The sequence below is a fragment of the Pseudophryne corroboree genome, chromosome 8 (assembly GCF_028390025.1).
Source record: "Pseudophryne corroboree isolate aPseCor3 chromosome 8, aPseCor3.hap2, whole genome shotgun sequence".
Lineage (NCBI taxonomy): Eukaryota > Metazoa > Chordata > Amphibia > Anura > Myobatrachidae > Pseudophryne > Pseudophryne corroboree.
This window is the reverse complement of record NC_086451.1, coordinates 458,195,565-458,218,851: the sequence shown is the minus strand read 5'-3', so window position 1 is coordinate 458,218,851 and position 23,287 is coordinate 458,195,565. Positions and strand designations below refer to the sequence as shown.

General features: G+C 50.7%; 1 protein-coding gene across 2 annotated transcripts in view; it reads right to left on the bottom strand.

Annotated features, from left to right (window-relative positions):
• BCORL1 (BCL6 corepressor like 1) overlaps nt 1–23,287 on the bottom strand; it is a 131,993-nt gene that overhangs the window by 81,457 nt on the left and 27,249 nt on the right. Inside the window, exon 3 of one of the 2 annotated variants that reach the window (XM_063938354.1) lies at nt 20,229–20,327. The gene's annotated coding sequence lies outside the window, so the exon portion shown is untranslated. The remainder of the gene's footprint in view (nt 1–20,228; nt 20,328–23,287) is intronic. The other variant, XM_063938353.1, reaches the window with a different exon arrangement.

The window sequence follows — 23,287 nt, the reverse complement described above, 5'->3', positions numbered from 1 at the left end:
CGGTATGCCGGCTGTCGGAATTCCGGCGCCGGTATACTGTGCGCCGGGATCCCAAGAGCCGGCATACTGAACACCACCCAGCCAGACACAGAGGTGGAGGCAGAATTACGTGCCGCAGCGCCTATTGACAGCCGCCCATCTGCAAACTCCTTCGTACGTCCCTGAATCAGGCCCATTATCCTGCAATGTAAAGAAATCTCGCAGGTAACGTCCATAGGGGGTCATTCCCAGTTGATCACAAGTAGCAACTTTTTGCTGTTCGTGCGATCAACTAGACGCCGCCTATGGGGGAGTGTATTTCTGCATAGCAGGGCTGCAAACGCTCGTGCAGCCCGGCTATGCTAAAAAAAGATTCCTGTAAAAGAAGGCCAGGGTAAGAGTTACTTACCCGTTGCGATTGATCCAGCGATGCAGGTCCCGGGATTGACGTCAGACATCCGCCCTCGAAACGCCTGGACACGCCTGCGTTGGACTCACCACTCCCCGAAAGCGGTGAGTATCCGCCTCGGAACTCCCCGCTGTCAATCTTCTTGCGATCGCGCTAGTGATCACTTTCTTCTTTCTTCTGCTCATTGCCCGGCGACAGCAACGACGCGCGTGCGCATTCCGGGCGCCGTGCAGCCGCAATCCCGACCAGTTTGCACCGCTGCAACAACCAGCAGCGAGCGAACGGATCGGAATGACCCCCATAGTACACATAAATACAATATATAAAGGCAAGGAGATCCCACGTGCACGTAAGTAGTGTCCATTACACGCGGATCTCCTGCATACGCGCACCCCCGTAACGCTGGAAATGCTCTCCCTCAGTGCCTGTGCTGCAGCTGCCGTGTACACACATACACACACACACACACACACAATACGCTGAGTGTATTACATCATACCCCTACACACGTTCTGCACAACATTCTCCACTAACTGCAAGCACCACATATTTAATTCAGAGGTCCCCGCCAAAATGGCATCCAGTTTCCTGACAGACACGCAAGTAGCACACAGTGTTAACGGAGCTGTCTGACGAGCCACCTAGGCCGGCGTTGCTCTGCAGCATGAACAACAAGCAGCTCGGCCTCTTTATGACAGTCCCACACCCACTCTCACTGCAAGCAGCCGAGGAATCCTTTACCACACAGAGGACTGAAGCCGGCGTAACTCCTTGGGAGTACCCACACGCACTCATTTGGCTGCAGCTCCCAGCGCTCCCCGGCCTCTCCAGTGCTCCGCGTGCAATTCGGATGTTCGCGTTGTAATGTGAAACATTATTAAGGCTCCCCCACATGCTCACGTCTGATTAGCTGCGGTGCATCGCGCGCAGCTGTGAGCACAAAGCATGGATCACATATGCGTTTTGAATTTTTCCCTCCATGACACATGGGCACGAGCTAGTGACAGAGCATCCGTATGAGGGCAACGCAGGAGGATTTACAAATGCTATACCCATTCGGTGTGACAGGGCGAAGCTGATCATTTACTGATTGCTCCGGCAGCTCCTCAGTTCCTTCCTCTGACTTCTCAGGGTTCTGCTGATTTACAGAACTCTCCTATGGCACAATAGCGCATTACGCCACGCTGTTATGTTACAGGGTAGTATGTAATGTCATCCGAAGCCGGGGTCTGCAGAACGCAGCCAGGTAACTCCGCAGTCTCAGCTGGAACTCCAAACATGGAAAGACGGATCCGTCTCTGCTTCTTGCCCGGGATAAGTGATGTATAATACACAAGTTATGTGTTATACATACCCCCCCCCCCCCCCTCTCTACGTGAGTGTTTGTATTCGTCCTTGAGCTTACAGTCTAGATACTGTCTCGCACCGACACACAATAGAGTCCATTTTGCCAGAAGACACTTAACCTACCAGTATATTTTTGGACTGTGGGGGAAGAAACTGGCTGCGCCAGGGGAAACCCACGCGATCACGGGAGGGGGGGGGGCATACACACTGTCCACAGTGGAACTCCCTTTCTCCCCCCCCTGTGCACAACGGAGACAGATCCAGGAGGAAGAGCCCTGCGAGTACACAATGCGCGAGCTGCAGTCTCTGTCCATCACACGCAGCGACTAATTACTGCAGGGATCACCGACTGCACACTGTCTGCACTCCCTGCCAGCTGTCTGTACCAGAGCAGTCTCACAGCCTTCTCTTCCTGCAGGGGCAACTGCATAATGCAGTACCCCATTACTGGGAGCACGTGATGCAGAGCGCCCCCCAATGTACAAGAGCCACAGATTAGCCCGGTTTATGCTTTTATGTAACAGGCATATTTTGCTGCTTGTACGTAACTAGATGAAATGCTTATACTGTATGGTAATAGTTACACCCCCTCCACACCTGACCAGGACTAATCCTGGGCTCTCAAGGGAGAGCAGTAAAGGCAGTGGCCCTCCAAGTCTTTATCTGTGGCCCCCCAGCTCCTTACTGCTTTATTGTCAGATAAGGTGAGTATTAGGGTCACTGTCAGTTTTAGGCACTAGGGGGATGGTTAGGCTGCGGCAGGAGGCGAGTAGGCTGCGGGAGGGAAGGGTTAGGCTGAGGGAGGTGACGGTTAGGCTGCGGTTGTAGGGGATGTTTAGGGTTGTGCTGTGGGAGGTGACGGTTAGGGTTAGGCTGCGGTTGTAGGGGATGTTTAGGGTTGTGCTGTGGGAGGCGACGGTTAGGGTTAGGCTGCGGTTGTAGGGGACGTTTAGGGTTATGCTGTGGGAGGGGACGGTTAGGGTTATGCTGTGGGAGGTGACGGTTAGGGTTAGGCTGCGGTTGTAGGGGACGTTTAGGGTTATGCTGTGGGAGGTGACGGTTAGGGTTAGGCTGCGGTTCTAGGGGATGTTTAGGGTTGTGCTGTGGGAGGCGACGGTTAGGGTTAGGCTGCGGTTGTAGGGGACGTTTAGGGTTATGCTGTGGGAGGGAACGGTTAGGGTTATGCTGTGGGAAATGACGCTTAGGGTTAGGCTGCGGTTGTAGGGGACGTTTAGGGTTATGCTGTGGGAGGTGACGGTTAGGGTTAGGCTGCGGTTGTAGGGGATGTTTAGGGTTGTGCTGTGGGAGGTGACAGTTAGGGTTAGGCTGCGGTTGTAGGGGATGTTTAGGGTTGTGCTGTGGGAGGTGACAGTTAGGGTTAGGCTGCGGTTGTAGGGGATGTTTAGGGTTGTGCTGTGGGAGGTGACAGTTAGGGTTAGGCTGCGGTTGTAGGGGACGTTTAGGGTTGTGCTGTGGGAGGTGACAGTTAGGGTTAGGCTGCGGTTGTAGGGGATGTTTAGGGTTGTGCTGTGGGAGGTGACGGTTAGGGTTAGGCTGCGGTTGTAGGGGATGTTTAGGGTTGTGCTGTGGGAGGCGACGGTTAGGGTTAGGCTGCGGTTGTAGGGGACGTTTAGGGTTATGCTGTGGGAGGGGACGGTTAGGGTTATGCTGTGGGAAAGGACGGTTAGGGTTATGCTGTGGGAAAGGACGGTTAGGGTTAGGCTGCGGTTGTAGGGGACGTTTAGGGTTATGCTGTGGGAGGGGATGGTTAGGGTTAGGCTGTGGGAGGGTTAGGATGCGGGAAAGATGGGTTAGGCTGTGGGCAGGTAGGGTTTGGATTAGGCTGAGGGAGGAGATGGTTAGGGATAGGCTTGCGGTGGGAGGAGACGATTAGGGATAGGATGTGGGAGGGAAGGGTTAGGCTGCTGGAGGAGACGGTCAGGGTTAGGCTGAGGGAGGAGACAGTTAGGGATAGGCTGCAGTGGGAGGGGATGGTTAGGGTATGCTGTGGGAGGGTTAGGGTGAGGCTGAGGGAGGGATCAGTTAGGGTTATGCTGTGGGAGGGGAGGGTTAGGATGCGGGAGAGGTGGGTTAGGCTGCAGGAGGGGATGGTTAGGGTTAAGCTGCTGGAGGGACCAGTTAGGGTTAGGCTGAGGGAGGAGCCGGTTAGGGTATGCTGTGGGAGGGTAGGGTAAGGGTGAGGCTGAGGGAGGGGCAAGTTAGGGTTAGGCTGTGGAAGAGGAGGGTTAGGCTGCGGGAGTGACCGGTTAGGGTTAGGCTGCGGGAGGGACCAGTTAGGGTTAGGCTGTGGGAGGAGACAGGTTAGGCTGTGGGAGGAGATAGGGTTAGGTTGTGAGATGGGCTGGTTAGGGTTAGGCTGCAGGAGGGACCGGTTAGGGTTAGGCTGAGGGAGGGGCCGGTTGGGGTATGCTGTGGGAGGGTAGGGTTAAGGCGAGGCTGAGGGAGGGGCCGGTTAGGGGGCGGGAGAGGAGGGTTAGGCTGCGGGAGGGACCGGTTAGGGTTAGGCTGCAGGAGGGGTGGGTTAGGGTAAGGCTGTGGGAGGAGACAGGTTAGGCTGCGGGAGGAGACAGGGCTGGTTAGGGTTAGGCTGCAGGAGGGACCGGTTAGGGTTAGGCTGTGGGAGGAGACAGGTTAGGCTGCGGGAGAGGCCGGTTAGGGTTAGGCTGCAGGAGGGGCGGGTTAGGGTTAGGCTGCGGGAGAGGCCGGTTAGGGTTAGGCTGCAGGAGGGACCGGTTAGGGTTAGGCTGTGGGAGGAGACAGGTTAGGCTGCGGGAGAGGCCGGTTAGGGTTAGGCTGCAGGAGGGGCGGGTTAGGGTTAGGCTGCGGGAGAGGCCGGTTAGGGTTAGGCTGTAGGAGTAGTGAGCTAGGGATACAATACTCTCCGGGATCCGTCGGCATTCTGATATCAGGATTGTGACCGCCATTTCACACCCAACCTGTCTGCTACAGCTTGTATGACTGAGGAAAGGTTTTGTTTGCGCTTATTACTGTGACTAAAGGTAATGTCTGCCCCTTCTGAGGGTCAGCGAGTTGCCCGCGCAGCCTCTGAAGTGTATTGGGTCGGCACACTAGCCCACTCTATAGGAAGGTCCCGGAGAATTATGGATCACAGATTAATAGAGGTGGGTCTACAGACCCCCATTGAGCGGACCTGCGGTGGCAATTGGCCTGTGTTTGCACAAAGCAATATGATCAGTAGACAAGATGGCGGATACCACAGTGTGCGCAGCTTTGGAGCCTGCTCCATCTGGTTAATAACCTGCGTTCTGTGGCTGCTGAGGAGATGGCGGCCATTAGGAGTCTTCCTACCCCTCCTCCTGCGCCAGCAGCCTCTAGCTCTATGGGAAACTCAATTGTTATATAAAGCCTACCAAGCCGCGATGTCACCGATGCCTGCGTGTCTCCGGCTGTTACATTTACCCGCTAGCGTCTCCTCACCGACATGATATACACATGATATAAATGATACCGATACAGTATATGAAGAGAAGTATGGACCTCAATGATGGAGTGGTCCCTATGAGAAAGTAGACGGAGTAGTTGCACAGTGGAGTGTATACACAGAAGGTAGACCCAGAGCCGCATTTGCACAGCATGTGACAGGCACTGTGCGCCGCGTCTGTGTATGCATCTATTGGAGGTAGTCAGCACAAGCTACCACAACGCAACCGCTTGCACCGACGTTCCCATAAGGACCATCTCCATGTGCTCTAAAACCAGTCACCGCCCATTTCTAATACCGCCCGTTTTGATCGCAAAAACGCCAATGGGCGTGCACACTGTGTAACGCATGCACCGCACGGATTTTTACAGGCTCTTGCGCATACGACTCATGTGGACCTCTTCACTTACCGTTCTAAGGGGCCTATTTACTATCCGGCGGTTTGGTGAAGACACCGATCATTGTGACTTTCACGGAAATGTTTTAAAACGGCAATAGGAATTAATGCTAAACCGGGCTTTGCTTAGCGCTAACGCCTATTGCCATTCCTACGATTGGTGGCTTTGCCGAACTGGCGGATAGTAAATAGGAGAGTCCTGACCGTATTATAAATTCCAGTTACTCATCGTGCCTGTTGTGTATTAGTATGTGGTGCGCGTGGCTTCATCGAGACAGATCTCCATGTGATTGTGACAGAAGTACAATGTATACACACAGAACATGGCATCTGATGGCAGGTAAGAACCATATGTCCCATCCGGTCTGTGGTATTAGGGTTAGGGGTTCCAGTATTAGGGCTATGGTTTTGCTTTGTAAATGATTGCCGCTTTAAAAAACGGGCAGACTCGCACAAAGGGCCTAATTCAGAACTGATCGCTTGCTAGCTATTTTTTGCAGCGCTGCGATCAGATAGTCGCCGTCTATAGGTCAGTGTAGTTTAGCTTTGCAAGTGTGCGGACGCCTGTGCAGCCGAGCGGTACAAAAAAGTTTTGTGCAGTCTCTGCGCAGCCCAGGACTTACTCAGCCGCTACGATCACTTCAGCCTGTCCGGGGCCGCAATTGACGTCGGACACCCGCCCTGAAAACGCTTGGACACACCTGTGTTTTTCCTGCCACTCCCAGAAGACGGTCAGTTGACACCCACAAACGCCTTCTTCCTGTCAATCTCCTTACGATCGGCTGTGCGAATGGATTCGTTAAATCCATCGCTCAGCAACGATCCGCTTAGCACCCGTACGACGCGCCTGCAGCACAGCGAAAAAACCTAGCGTGCGATCAGGTCAATGACCCCCAAAGTCCCACACCACCGGCAACAAGTTTGATGATTAGGACTTAAGCGATTTCCTGCTACTGCGCATGTGCGAAAAATCCCTAATAACTCGTACGGAGTGTGCACACATGGGCGCACGGGTGTGATTGGGACGCACTGTATCAGGAATGTACTGGAATTCTGCTGGGAGTTCCTGGGCAGTGACTGGGAGGCTGCTATTCAGGCGCACGGAGCTGGTCCATCTTGTGGGGTGTTATGAGGGGGGTTTGGAACTAGTTGCACATAGAGGGGCCGATTCAGAGATGTACGTGGATCACACAGCCCCTGTGTCTCTGTATGCAGCGGCTGTGCAATAATAAGCTAATGTCTCGGGAGGTGTCTGAGGACGCAGCATTGGGTCATCTGGAGGGGGCTCAGGATGTCTGGGAAATTCACGCTGGCTCAAGAACGTCAAGAAAACAGGGCCGGCGTGCCCCCCGTTTTCTGCAACGCCAGCGGTCACCACTCCCAAACATCAGCAGCATATCAGTCAGGCTGCAGCGCTCAGGATGATCTCTGACTCACTTAATTAGTGTTCACGCTAGGCCAGTGATGGCTAACCTTGACACTCCAGCTGCTGTTGAACTACACATCCCAGCATGCCCTGCTACAGTTTTGCTATTTGGACTTGCTAAAACTGATGCAGGGCATGCTGGGGTGTGTAGTTCAACAACAGCTGGAGTGTCAAGGTTAGCCATCACTGCGCTAGGCTGTTTTAGCAGGGCGCCGCGCCCTGCCCGATTTTTTAAGGGCAAAACCCGCCCTGCCCTTTCTGCGGCGCCCTGCTAAAACTGCCGCCCGCTTCCTGCCCTCTCAGCCGTGTAAAGATGCGAGCGGCATCCATTAATGCTGAGAGAGCGCTTGGGGGAAGCCCAGCACCTCCGTAGGTGCTGGGCACGCCCCCAACAGTGACGCCGCTGGCCGCCCACGCCCTTATCTTACGTCTGCGGGCTGAACCGCCCACTTTAATTACCCGGAATGACCCCACCCCCTATTTTGCATGGCCACACCCACTTTTCACCGCGCGCACACACGCTAGTGACCCTCTAGGTCCGGCGCCCTGCCCGGATTCTAGAGTGAACACTATTAATGCACCTAGCATGGGACCGGCCCAAATTTCAATGGTGTGACCGTTGGGGGTGTCGAAAGACCCACCTACAGTGGGCGCCTTGGACCTTGCACATCCATATGCTGGATGTGCACCGGGGGAAGAGCTGATAATAGCAAAAGCACATAGGGGTCTATTCATGAAACAGTGAAACGGGTGAAGAAGTGAGCCAGTGGAGAAGTTGCCCATGGCAGCCAATCAGCATTGAAGTAACATTTATAATTTGCATACTATACAATTGTACGGAGCAGCTGATTGGTTGCCACAGGCTCACTTCTCCACTCGTTTCACTGCTTCATGAATAGACCCCACAGTCACACACACACAACTGCAGCAGTAGATAATTACCTCTTACACCCGGCTCTGCACAGCCCACGGCTGACACACCCATATGTCTTTTGAGCATAGGAGGAAAGATAAATAATTGTGGCGAGAACATACAAACTATACACAGACAGTGTGATGTGTCAGAACACTGCCCGCTTTGTGCCAGGTATGCTCACCACTTACCCACCATGCTACTGCCTAGTACAGCTACACATAGTCCACAATCTGCCACTAACATTGTACTTGTCATACCCTATTCCATACAGCCAGGTTCTCTCTCCTCAAACTTCATTGCAATCAGGGGTAACGTGGGCACTGCATGGGGCAAGAGAAAGCCAATAGGTGGCCCAAATCTGTGTGTGTGATAACCTAATCTTAGGGGCTGGTGCAGAGGGAGTACGTGAATGTATTTCTACGTTCTTAGGGGATCACAGGTTGAGGGGCTTGCACTGGAAAGACCTTGCCGCTCCATAGCAGCCACATGTTTCCGTCCTCTGCTGCAGAGCCTTCAGGGACGGCTTAGAAAGTGTGTGCTTGCATCAGGGTCTGCCAGCAGCTCGCTTCCCGTGCAGCACCCGTCACTGAGAGCTGCGTTCTGCACAGCACCCTCTCAGCACAGCAGACACAGCCATGTCCCTACCCGCAGCACCTGTCACACACAGCCCCGACGCTGCAGCACCTGTCACGTACAGAGCCTTAAAACTGCAATTAGCATCCATCACATATGCTGCTCCCTCGTTTCCACACAACGTGCAGAGCACATCCACTCCTTGCAGGCAGCTGACATCGCAGAGCGTCTAACTTCCTGACTGACCCGTCACGTACAGCCACGCGTCTTGCCACCAGCAGCGGTGGGTCGCACACGGCCCCCTCTCTGCGTGCGGAATAGTGTGCACCCCTGCTCTCAGAACTAGGAGTGTATTATATACTGTAGGTGTGTCCTCAGGTTGGTACCTCTAAGAGGCCTAAGCTTATTGCCCCGTGAGCCTGAATCTGAGTTTTTTATTTATGTCACTTCTGGCGTGCCCCCCTTGTTTGGGGACCAGCCTCTCACTTCCTCGGCCGCTTCCTCTCTCCTATCGGTGGCGGCACAAGAACCTGCGTAATCATGCCCAGAAACTGCCGCACTGGCCAGGATGCCGCCTGGCACTTGCCCTCGTGGCTCCTGCCTCTCTTATCCTGATGCCAAAGACCTGCAACACTCACCAGGGATTCCCCCTCCCTCTGCAGCTCTCTCCCCCTCATCCCTCTGCTGTGGGCTCAGCGCTGGGCAGCCTCCTCCCAGCAGCTTCCCAGGAGCTGCCCCAGGCTGCAGAGAGAGGGAAGGAGAAGCAGCTGAGAGGAGGAGGTGCTGGGACTTGCAGCAATGTCACCTCCCTGGAAGAGGGACGGCACAGAGCTGTTATCTGTCAGGGTTTAGGTCCGTTCTGCCTGCTGGCTGTACATAGTACACTGCACAGTACATTCCGCACTGCACCCTACATACCACACCACACTGCATACTACACTGCACAGTATATTCCACACTACACTCTACATACCACACAATAGTGCACACTACATACTACACTGTACAGTACATTCCGCACTGCATCCTACATACCACACCACACTGCACACTACATACTACACTGCACAGTAAATTCCGCACTGCACCCTACATACCACACCACACTGCATACTACACTGCACAGTACATTCCGCACTGCATCCTACATACCACACCATACTGCACCCTATATACTACACTGCATCCTACATACCACACCACACTGCACACTACATACTACACTGCACAGTACATTCCACACTGCACCCTACATACTACTCTGCAACATATATACTACACTGCATCCTACATACCACACCATACTGCACACTACACACTACACTGCACAGCACATTCCGCACTGCACCCTACATACCATACCACACTGCACACTACATACTACACTGCACAGTATATTCCACACTACACTCTACATACCACACATTAGTGCACACTACATACTACACTGCACAGTACATTCCGCACTGCATCCTACGTACCACACCATACTGCACCCTATATACTACACTGCATCCTACATACCACACCACACTACACTGCACAGTACATTCCACACTGCAACATATATACTACACTGCATCCTACATACCACACCATACTGCACAGTACATTCCACACTGCACCCTACATACCACACCACACTACATACTACACTGCACAGTATATTCCACACTGCACCCTACATACCACACAATAGTGCACACTACATACTACACTGCACCGTACATTCCGCACTGCACCCTACATACCACACCACACTACATACTACACTGCACAGTATATTCCACACTGCACTCTACATACCACACTATACTGCACAATACATACTACACTGCATCATACATACCACGCCATACTGCACACTACATACTACACTGCATCCTACATACCACACCATACTGCACAGTACATTACAGACTGCACTCTACATACCACATCATACTGCACACCACATAGTACATTCCACACTGCACACTACATACTACACTGCACAGTATATTCCACACTGCACTCTACATACCACACTGCACAGTATATTCCACACTGCACCCTACATATCACACAATAGTGCATACTACACTGCACAGTACATTCCACACTGCACCCTACATACCACACCATACTACATTGCATCCTACATACCACACCATACTGCACCCTATATACTACACTGCACCCTACATACCACACAATACTGCAAACTACATACTACACTGCACAGTACATTCCGCAATGCACCCCACATACCACACCATACTACACACTACACTGCACCCTATATACTACACTGCATCCTAAATACCACACCATACTGCACCCTACATACCACACCATACTGCATACTACACTGCACCCTACATACCAAACCATACTGCACAGTACATTCCACACTGCATACCACACCATACTGCACACTACATAATACACTGCACAGTACATTCCGCACTGCATCCTACATACCACACCATACTGCACACTACACTGCACAGTACATTCCACACTGCACCCTACATACCACACCATAGTGCACACTACATAGTACCCTGCACCCTATATACTACACTGCACCTTACATACCACACCATACTTCACACTACATTCCACACTGCACCCTACATACCACACCATACTGCACCCTATATACTACAGTGCATCCTACATACCACACCACACTGCACACTACACTGCACAGTACATTCCACACTGCACCCTACATACTACACTGCAACATATATACTACAGTGCATCCTACATACCACACCATACTGCACACTACATACTACACTGCACCCTATATACTACACTGCATCCTACATACCACACCATACTGCACTGCACCCTACATACCACACCATACTACACTGCACCCTATATACTACACTGCATCCTAAATACCACACCATACTGCACACTACATACCACACCATAGTGCACACTACATACTACACTGCACCCTATATACTACACTGAATCCTACATACCACACCATACTGCACACTACATTCCGCACTGCACCCTACATACCACACCATACTGCACACTACATACTACACTGTACAGTACATTCCGCACTGCATCTTACATACCACACCATACTGCACACTACACTGCACAGAACATTCCACACTGCACCCTACATACCACACCATAGTGCACACTACATAGTGCACTGCACCCTACATACCACACCATACTGCACACTACATACTACACTGCACCCTACATACCACACCATACTGCATACTACACCCTATATACTACACTGCACCCTACATACCACACCATACTGCACACTACATACTACACTGTACCCTATATACTATACTGCATCCTACATACCACACAATACTGTACAATACATACTACACTGCACCCTATATACTACACTGCATCCTACATACCACACCATACAGCACACTACATACTAAACTGCACCCTATATACTACACTGCATCCTACATACCACACTATACTGCACACTACATACTACACTGCACAGTACATTCCACACTGCACCCTACATACCACACCATACTGCACACTACATAGTACACTGCACAGTACATTCTACACTGCACCCTACATACCACACCATACTGCACACTACATAGTACACTGCACCCTATGTACCACACCATACTACACACTACATAATACACTGCACAGTACATTCCACACTGAACCCTACATACCACACCACACCCTATATACTACACTGCATCCTACATACCACACCATACTGCATACTACATAATACACTGCACAGTACATTCCACACTGAACCCTACATACCACACCACACACTACACTGCACATACTACACTGTACCCTACATACCACACCATACTGCACCCTATGTACCACGCTGCACACTACATACTACACTGCATCCTATGTACCACACTGCACTCTGGGGGTCATTCCGAGTTGTTCGCTCGTTGACGATTTTCGCAACGGAGCGATTAAGGCAAAAATGTGCATGCGCATGGTACGCAGTGCGCATGCGCTAAGTATTTTAGCACAAAACTTAGATTTACTCACGTCCGAACGAAGAATTTTCATCGTTGAAGTGATCGGAGTGTGATTGACAGGAAGTGGGTGTTTCTGGGCGGAAACTGACCGTTTTCTGGGAGTGTGCGGAAAAACGCAGGCGTGCCAGGATAAAACGCGGGAGTGTCTGGAAAAACGGGGGAGTGGCTGGCCGAACGCAGGGCGTGTTTGTGACGTCAAACCAGGAACGAAACGGGCTGAGCTGATCGCAGTGTAGGAGTAGGTCTCGAGCTACTCAGAAACTGCTAAGAATTTTCTATTCGCAATTCTGCTAATCTTTCGTTCGCAATTCTGCTAAGCTAAGATACACTCCCAGAGGGCGGCGACCTAGCGTGTGCAATGCTGCTAAAATCTGCTAGCGAGCTAACAACTCGGAATGACCCCCTCTGTACCTTATGTAACACTATTCCAAAGTACCACATAAATCCTACATACAACACTGCACTCTACATCCACAATGAACACTACACTCTATATATACACTACACCTTATGTACCACAATGCACCCAAGCGATACACTACACCTTACATTTCATACTGCACCCTACATACCACACTGCACACTGAATACCACACAGCACTGCACCTATGTACCATACTGCACTCTACACCTTATGTAACACTATTCCCAAGTAACACATACATCCTACATACCACACTGCACTCTACATCCAGAATACATACTACACTCTATACACTACACCTTACATTCCACACTGTACTCAGCATATCACACTACACTGCACACTACATACTACACTGCACTCTACATACCACAAATTACACTGCACTGCACCCCCTATGTACCACACTGTACCCTACATATCACACACTACACTGCACCCAACATACCACACTGCACACGACATACTACACTGCACCCTTATGTGCCACACTGCACTCTACATACTGCACCCTATGTGCCACACTGCACTCTACATACCACACACTGCACCCTACATACCACACATTACACTGCACCCTATGTTCCACACCACACTGTACTCTACATACCACACTCCACCGTATGTGCCACACTGCACACTACATACTGCACCCTATGTGCCACACTGCACACTACATACCACACACTACACTGCATCCTATGTACCACACTGCACTCTACATACCACAAACTACACAGCACACAACATACTACACTGCACTCAACATACCACACACTACACTGCATCCTATCATGTGCCACACTGCGCTCTACATACCACAAACTATACTGCACACTACACTGCACCCTATGTGCCACAATGCACTCTACATATCACACACTACTGTGCATCCTACATACCACACACTACATACTACACCCTATGTGCCACACTGCACTCTACATACCACACACTACACCCTACATACCACACACACACACAATACATACTACACTGCACCCTGAGTGCCACTCTCTACATACCACACCCTACATAACACATCACATACTACATTACACTCTGCGTATCATGCTGTACCCTAGTGATATACTACACCGCACCCTACATACCATACTACACCCTGTGTGCCACACTACACTCTACAGATCACACACCACCCTGCATCCTAAATACCACACTGCACCCTACACCCTATGTGCCACACTGCACTCTACATACCACAAGCTACACTGCACCCCATGTGCCACAATGCACTCTACATATCACACACTACTGTGCATCCTACATACCACACACTACATACTACACCCTATGTGCCACACTGCACTCTACATACCACACACTACACCCTACATACCACACACACAATACATACTACACTGCACCCTGAGTGCCACACTCTACATACCACACCCTACATAACACATCACATACTACATTACACTCTGCGTATCATGCTGTACCCTAGTGATATACTACACCGCACCCTACATACCATACTACACCCTGTGTGCCACACTACACTCTACAGATCACACACCACCCTGCATCCTAAATACCACACTGCACCCTACACCCTATGTGCCACACTGCACTCTACATACCACAAGCTACACTGCACCCTATGTGCCACACTACTCTGCGTCCTAAATACCACTCTGCACCCTATGTGCCACACTGCACTCTACATATCACACACTAATGTGCATCGTACAAACCACACACTACACTGCACACTACATACTACACCCAGGGGGTCATTCCGAGTTGTTCGCTCGGTAAATTTTTTCGCATCGCTGCGATTTTCCGCTTAGTGCGCATGCGCAATGTTCGCACTGCGACTGCGCCAAGTAAATTTGCTATGCAGTTAGGAATTTTACTCACGGTTTTTTCTTCGTTCTGGTGATCGTAATTTGATTGACAGGAAGTGGGTGTTTCTGGGCGGAAACTGGCCGTTTTATGGGTGTGTGTGAAAAAACGCTACCGTTTCTGGGAAAAACGCGGGAGTGGCTGGAGAAACGGAGGAGTGTCTGGGCGAACGCTGGGTGTGTTTGTGACGTCAAACCAGGAACGACAAGCACTGAACTGATCGCAGATGCCGAGTAAGTTTGAAGCTACTCAGAAACTGCTAAGAGGTGTGTAATCGCAATTTTGAGAATCTTTCGTTCGCAATTTTAAGAAGCTAAGATTCACTCCCAGTAGGCAGCGGCTTAGCGTGTGTAAAGCTGCTAAAAGCAGCTTGCGAGCGAACAACTCGGAATGAGGGCCCCTATGTACCACAATATCGTACAAACCACACACTACACTGCACACTACATACTACACCCTATGTACCACAATACTTACTACATTGCACCCTGAGTGCCGCACTCTGCATACCACACACACTACACTGCACCCTATATAACACATCACATTGCACACTACACTACACTCTGCGTACCATGCTGTACCCTAGTGATATACTACACTGCACCCTACATGCCACACTACACTGCACCTTATGTGCCACACTACACTCTACACTGCACACTACGTGCCATACTACTCTACATTTCACACACTACTCTGCATCCTACATACCACACACACTACACTGCACCCTACATACCACACCACACACTACACCCTATGTGCCACACTGCATTCTACATACCACAAACTACACCCTACAAACCACAATGTACACTACACAGCACCCTATGTGCCACACTACACTCTACACTGCACCCTATGTGCCACACTACACTCTACACTAAACCCTATGTGCCACACTGCACTCTCCATACCACACTATACTGCACACTACATACCACACCACATTGCACACTACATACTACACTGCACTCTATTTTCCATGATGCACCCTAGTGATACACTACACTGCACCTTACATACACCACACGCTATTTACTACACTGCACTCTATGTGCCACACTGCACTGTACATACCACACACTGAACTAATACACTACACTCCATGTAGTGCTAAGCACACTACCTAACACACTGTATACTGCACCCTATGTACTAAACTCTAGCTACCACACTGCACCCTACATACCACAATGCACTCTACATACCATGCTACACCTAATGTACCACACCGCACCCTACATACTACACCACATTGCACTTTACATACTACACTCTGTATACCACACTACATCTTATGTACTACACTGCAACTTAGTTATACACTACACTCTACATTCCACACTGCACCCTAAGTACTACACTACACCTTTTGTACCACACACTCACACACATTCCAAATACTCCACTCCACTTTATGTAACACTACATCCTACGTACTACACTGCACTCTACATTCAAGTAATACACTACATTCTATGCACACTTTTATGTATCCCTACGTACCACACTCTACATACCACACTGCCCTCCATGTAACACACTGTACGCTATGTACTACACTCTACATATCACGCAGCTCCTTACACACCCCACTGTGCCACACAGATGGGGGAAGGGATGACAGGGCCTCATGGCATGCGACCGTGTCAGAGAAAGCCCAGTTGGCTGTGGTTGCTTTCCATGTGACTGTGCCAGCTCAGTGCTACATTCAGTCACCATATGTACTACCCCACATTGTCTCTATGTGTGTGTGCAGCAGCACTGCAGTTATTGCTGATCACTGGTCTCAGGTTAGGATGTCACATTAGGAACTACACCCAAACGCCATTTGTAAAGGTTAACACGCGACTGACTACGGCTGTACTTCACAACATTAGGATTGAATTATCCGGGGGCGGAACAACCTTTAGCCAAACAGATTATCAGTATATTTGCAGCAGCACAGAGTATATCAGGAGATGAGTGACGTGTCAGTGAGGACAGGGCTGCATGTGACAGGGGGAAATACACTTTGTGAGGAGGGGAATGGAGGCAGCAGGAAGGCACAGACTGAGAGTTATATAGTGGGAGGAGCAGGGTCCCCAGCAGCACAGAGTATATCAGGAGATGAGTGGTGTGTCAGTGAGGACAGGGCTGCATGTGACAGCGCAGTGACATGATGTGAGGAGGGAAATGGAGGCAGCAGGAAGCCACAGACTGAGAGTTATATAGTGGGAGGAGCAGGGTCCCCAGCAGCACAGAGTATATCAGGAGATGAGTGATGTGTCAGTGAGGACAGGGCTGCATGTGACAGGGGCAGTGACATGATGTGAGGAGGGGAATGGAGGCAGCGGGAAGCCACAGACTGAGAGTTATATAGTGGGAGGAGCAGGGTCCCCAGCAGCACAGAGTATATCAGGAGATGAGTGATGTGTCAGTGAGGACAGGGCTGCATGTGACAGGGGCAGTGACATGATGTGAGGAGGGAAATGGAGGCAGCAGGAAGCCACAGACTGAGAGTTATATAGTGGGAGGAGCAGGGTCCCCAGTAGCACAGAGTATATCAGGAGATGAGTGATGTGTCAGTGAGGACAGGGCTGCATGTGACAGGGGCAGTGACATGATGTGAGGAGGGGAATGGAGGCAGCAGGAAGCCACAGACTGAGAGTTATATAGTGGGAGGAGCAGGGTCCCCAGCAGCACAGAGTATATCAGGAGATGAGTGATGTGACAGTGAGGACAGGGCTGCATGTGACAGGGGCAGTGACATGATGTGAGGAGGGGAATGGAGGCAGCAGGAAGCCACAGACTGAGAGTTATATAGTGGGAGGAGCAGGGTCCCCAGCAGCACAGAGTATATCAGGAGATGAGTAATGTGACAGTGAGGACAGGGCTGCATGTGACAGGGGCAGTGACATGATGTGAGGAGGGGAATGGAGACAGCAGGAAGCCACAGACTGAGAGTTATATAGTGGGAGGAGCAGAGTTCCCAGCAGCACAGAGTATATCAGGAGATGAGTGATGTGTTAGTGGGGACAGGGCTGCATGTGACAGGGGCAGTGACATGATATGAGGAGGGGAATGGAGGCAGCAGGGAGCCACAGACTGAGAGTTATATAGTGGGAGGAGCAGAGTTCCCAGCAGCACAGAGTATATCAGGAGATGAGTGATGTGTCAGTGAGGACAGGGCTGCATGTGACAGGGGCAGTGACATGATGTGAGGAGGGGAATGGAGGCAGCAGGAAGCCACAGACTGAGAGTTATATAGTGGGAGGAGCAGGGTCCCCAGCAGCACAGAGTATATCAGGAGATGAGTGACGTGTCAGTGAGGACAGAGCTGTGTATGACAGGGGCAGTGACATGATGTGAGGAGGGGAATGGAGGCAACAGGAAGCCACAGACTGAGAGTTATATAGTGGGAGGGGCAGTTTTCACCCAGCGGCACAGAGTATATCAGGAGAGAAGATATGTTAGTGAAGACAGAGATGTATATGGAGTCTCCTTTTACACGGACATGGGAAGATGGTGGTGCCAAGAGCCCCTCTATATAAAAGAATGTTCTATATCCCATTGTTTTAATAAGCAATGGATAGGTCGCAGAAGAGACCTCCAGAAAAATATTGCCTTTGGCATTTCCCCGGAGGACTGCGCACGAGGGGAGGGGCCGGCTCAGACACCGTGCACTGGGGGCTCCTCCCCTCATAAGACGACCCCTGTTTATAGAACGCCTGCACTCGCCCCGTTTCCCTCTCCTGTAGGACGGTTTTGTTTCTGAGCTCCGGAAAGTTATTTGCAGCATGTGAAAGTATGTCCTGTGCTAGACACTCCGGGGCAGAGAGCAGACGCAGCATTCCTAAGTGGCTCTTTCTGCAGAGAAGATGGGAATTTTCTAGCTTACGGCCCTTCAGCCCCTTGTCGTCATTCTTTCAGCGTCAATGCACAGATTCACTAACAAGGCTCCATGCGCAGGATACTGACAGCGAGCAGCATCCGCATTAATGACATACACGGAGCACCTGCATTGCTGCATTCCAGCGTAACCCAACTCCAGGACACGGGGCCCGATTCAGACCCGATTGCTGTTGTGTGAAATCCCACAGCGGGTGATTATTGAACCACTGCGCATGCGTATGCACCGTAATGCGCAGCGCCAAACAGCGACAGAATGGTGAAAAAATTTAGATCGCTAGGCGTACGCAAGGTGATCGTCAGGAGGCGGACGTTTGTGGGTGGTAAGTGGCCGTTTTCTGGGAGTGTCAGGAAGAACGCAGGCGTTTTCAGGGCGGGTGTGACGCCAGCTTCGGCCCCGATCAGCCTGATTCTATCGCACTGTAGGTGTAAGTCCCGGGCTACGCACACAGTGGAGAAAACATTTGATTTTGCACCGCAGCCGAGTAGTGAATGGATTTGCAGATGTCCGCTGTTAGATGAAGTTTTCGCACGGCGTACACATGCATTTGCACACTTGCACTCTCTATGGGCGGCGGCTATCTGATCGCAGTCCTCTGCAAAAACACACAGCCGCGACCAGGTCTGAAATAGGCCCACAATCCCAATACAGCACAGTGTGTAAGTACACAGCATGCATCTGCAACATTCTTACACTGACGGGGCCTGATCCAGACCTGATCGCTGCTGTGCGTTTTCGCACCACAGCCGATTAGGTCTGAACTGAGCATGCCAGACAGCCAAAAGCCGTCTCAGCCCTGCGATCGCCTCTGCCTGATTGACAGGCAGAGGCGGTCGCTGGGCGGGAGGGCGGCATTCCGCTGCCCTTTTAGGGGCGTGGTCCCGACAACGCAGGCGTACCTGGACCGTGCGGGGGCCGGCGGCTGCGTGACGTCCCGCGCAGCCACTGTGACCTGGGCAGCGACGAGTAGCTCCCTGCCAGCGCGCAAGAGCTGCGCTGGTAGGGATCTACTCAACCAGTACAAAAGGATGGGCGCTGTGCGATGCTTATGTACTTGTGCGGCAGGGTAGGGCCTGACATGCGGGGCGGACTAGCCCAGTGCTGGGCGTCCCTCCGTATGTCAGGGAAGCTGATCGTAAATTTAGCACATCTACAATCAGGCCCATGAACGCAGAACACACAGCTGCGCCTGTGTCACCTACTGGGAAATAAATCCAGGCGCAAGGTATATACAGCCCCAATGCTCAACAACATTACACATTGTGGTGGGTGTGAAAAGTAAGGAGGTGGGGGGGGGGGGGGATTTAAATCCTGGAGATAAGGAATTTGTGTGGAATGTAACAGCGACTTCCCAGTACAGACAGACAGACGATGAGCCGTTCATGTCACCTCTTATATTTATAGCTGTGATCAGGTGTACCGGCCTAATGGCAGCAGCTGCAGCTGCCACACCTGTATTACTGAGTCACAATACACAGCACGGCGCTCACCTCGTTATTCCTTACCTTCCACGGGATAAGAAGGTCTCAGCTATTCAGCGGAGAGTTTTGCAGGGTTTCTGGTTAATGAGGAGGAGCACGTGGACCGGGCTGAAAGAATAACGAACATGTTTTTATAATTACTCTCGTCCTTTAGTTATACGGCACAAGGGGCCGCAGCAACTTACAGCAGCGGTTCCCAAACGTTCTCGAATCACGGCGCCTTAGAGTATCAGCATTTATTTCACCCCCGGGATAAAAGTTTTTTATAGATAAATTTAATAAAAAAATACATTAAATGAAGTCAGTTCTGCCTAGCGGTCATTCTTAGGGTCAGATAGGAGACGGTGCACAGTTGTGCTTCTGTGTTTTATGATTGGCACTGGAATTGTCTATCACTTTGACCATACATTTGATTTGGTCCTGGACCACCAACCCGAGGCGCCCCTGCAAGAGCCTGGCGGCACCCCAGGGTGTCTAGGCACACAGTTTGGGAACTACTGCCTAACAGAGTACATAACCAGACTCAAGACAAGAAAAAAAAATAGAGACTAACGGGTCTATTCATGAAGCGGTGAAAAGGGTGGAGAAATGAGCCAATGGAGAAGTTGTCCATGGCAACCAATCAGTATTGAAGTAACATTTATAATTTGCATATTATACAATTGTACGGAGCAGCTGATTGGTTGTCATGGGCAACTTCTCTACTGTTTCACTTCTCCACTCTTTTCACTGCTTCATAAATAGACCCCTTAGGGGTCTATTTACTAAGCCTCGGACGGAGATAAAGTGCTAGCCAATCAGCTCCTAGCTGCCATGTTGAAGGCTGTGTTTGAAAAATTACAGTTAGGAGCTGATTGGCTGGTGCTCTATCTCCATCCACTTTATCTGCATCCCAGGCTTAGTAAATAGACCCCTTACAGCAGGCATGTCCAAACTGCGGCCCTTCAGCTGTTGAAAAACTACACATCCCAGCATGCCCTGACACAGCTTTAGCATTCTCTGACAGCAAAACTGTGTCAGGGCATGCTGGGATATATAGTTTCACAACAGCTGCAGTTTGGACATGCCTGGACTACAAGGTTTATATACAATGCTACCTCAGCAGTCAGTCAGAATACCCAATAAGCAGCGCCGGCTGAACCCAAAGGTTTGGTGCTGCTGTTGGCAGTGGGGAGGAGATGAAGGTATAAGTGAGGGAAGGAAAACACATGAGGGCAGAGGGCCCTGCTCGTGAGAGCATAAGGGCCCTACACACTAATAGATTTTATTAAACGATATGAAAGTTCTCGTTAAAACTCGTTCATATAGTTTAGTGTGTAGGCACCAACCATGAACGATGCGCGGTCCCACGCCGAATGTGTAGGGGACATTACAGTCTAAAGGTTTCAGAAGATCTAGGGCAAATGTCACAGAAACAAAACTTCTAGCGAATACTCCGAGAGGTTGTGTATACAACACATAAAATGGTCTCATCCAAGGCTTTTGAATGACAAATATATTTATTCCTGAACGTATAAAAGTGCGATACCAGCGCTGGGTCGGTCACAGTTCAGCGCATGGTTTGCGGCGTTGTAGGGATACAAAGGCTTGCACCATCGGATGGGGTGTTAGGGGCAGGTTCAGTCTCATTACTGCAGTAAATCACATCATTACGCGGACAATCCCAACGTCCCCTCATTATCAGTATAAGGCGTAAGGAGGGTAAACCGGGCAGAAATGTTTTTGGGGTTAAATAAACGTTTAAATTAATTAAGCTTCTAAAGTGTTAGTAGACTGTACTGCCACTCGTGTACCGTGCGGATTTCCAGGCGAGCCGGCAGGTGGGTGCATCTCCCTATATAGAGGCAGGTATATGGCAACACACTACCGCACAATCTCTGCGCACACATATGCAGCGGCGGCATCACTGCACAGCTGACTCAGGACAGAAGTAACACCTTTCCCTGGGCGACAAATAGGCTCAAAATATATTCGTATTTAGTTACTTATTGTTTTGCAATTCATGAATGAGCCCCGGAGATAAAATATTAACTATATAAAATACAAAGGGATGAATATATATATATATATATATATATATATATATATATATATATATATATATATCATATATGGATTTATCAGGATGTTCTTGAATCTGTGGTTCCAATATAATTATATTAATTCACGGCTACAAGGGCGAGAGAGAGCGCAAGAGAGAGAGAGAGGGAGAGCGAGAGAGAGAGAGAGAGAGAGAGAGGGGGACAGAGCATAAGCGCCACTAAACTGTTCCATTGTGAGTACTGCAGAGCAGGATCCCCCAGGCTGACCCTATTGTGAGCTGGTTACGCAGAGCCCTGTGCCTGTTGCAGAGCTCTGACCTTTACCGTCTCCAGTAGGTCACCAGAATGCGCTGTGCTGCACTGGGATCTCGTGTGGACGTGGAGCTGAAACCAGACTCTGGCCTCACACAAGCTGCGATCACTCCTCACCGCCTCCATACACAGCGCAACGGGGAGACAATCCCGAAACCTCCTGTCACCCAGGAGACTGCAACAGTTCTATAGTCACAGGACACAGGACAATGCCAGTCTACTGGTTCTGCGACCAGGCCCATGAAATATATAACATGTGCCTCGGCTGCGGAGCTTGCATCCTGATGTGTCACAGTGTATCACAGGGAACGATGAACACAGACACTTTGTTACCATTTATTGTTCTAATCAGTTATGGAAGTTATGTCTTTATTTATCGCTATAGATACAGGAAAGCGGTCACCGCTACACAGGGCATGCAGCCGACGCAGATGCAAACGACGCACAGTAGCTCTATGTCTGACCTGCTTGTACTCTGGTAGAAGACCAGAGGCGTAGCAGGGAGACTATGCGCCATGGGATGACATCACAGAGAGGGGGCAGGGACCAGGAATCTGACCGCCCCTCCAGCGGATCTGCAGGCTGCTGTTCCAGGCACCCCCTGCTAGCCAGAGGCAGATACAACGGGGCAGCGACGGTGCCACAACCCCGGCCTTATGCCCTGGGCAACACATTCCTAAATATGGCCCTGCACCAGGCGGTGTATGACTAATG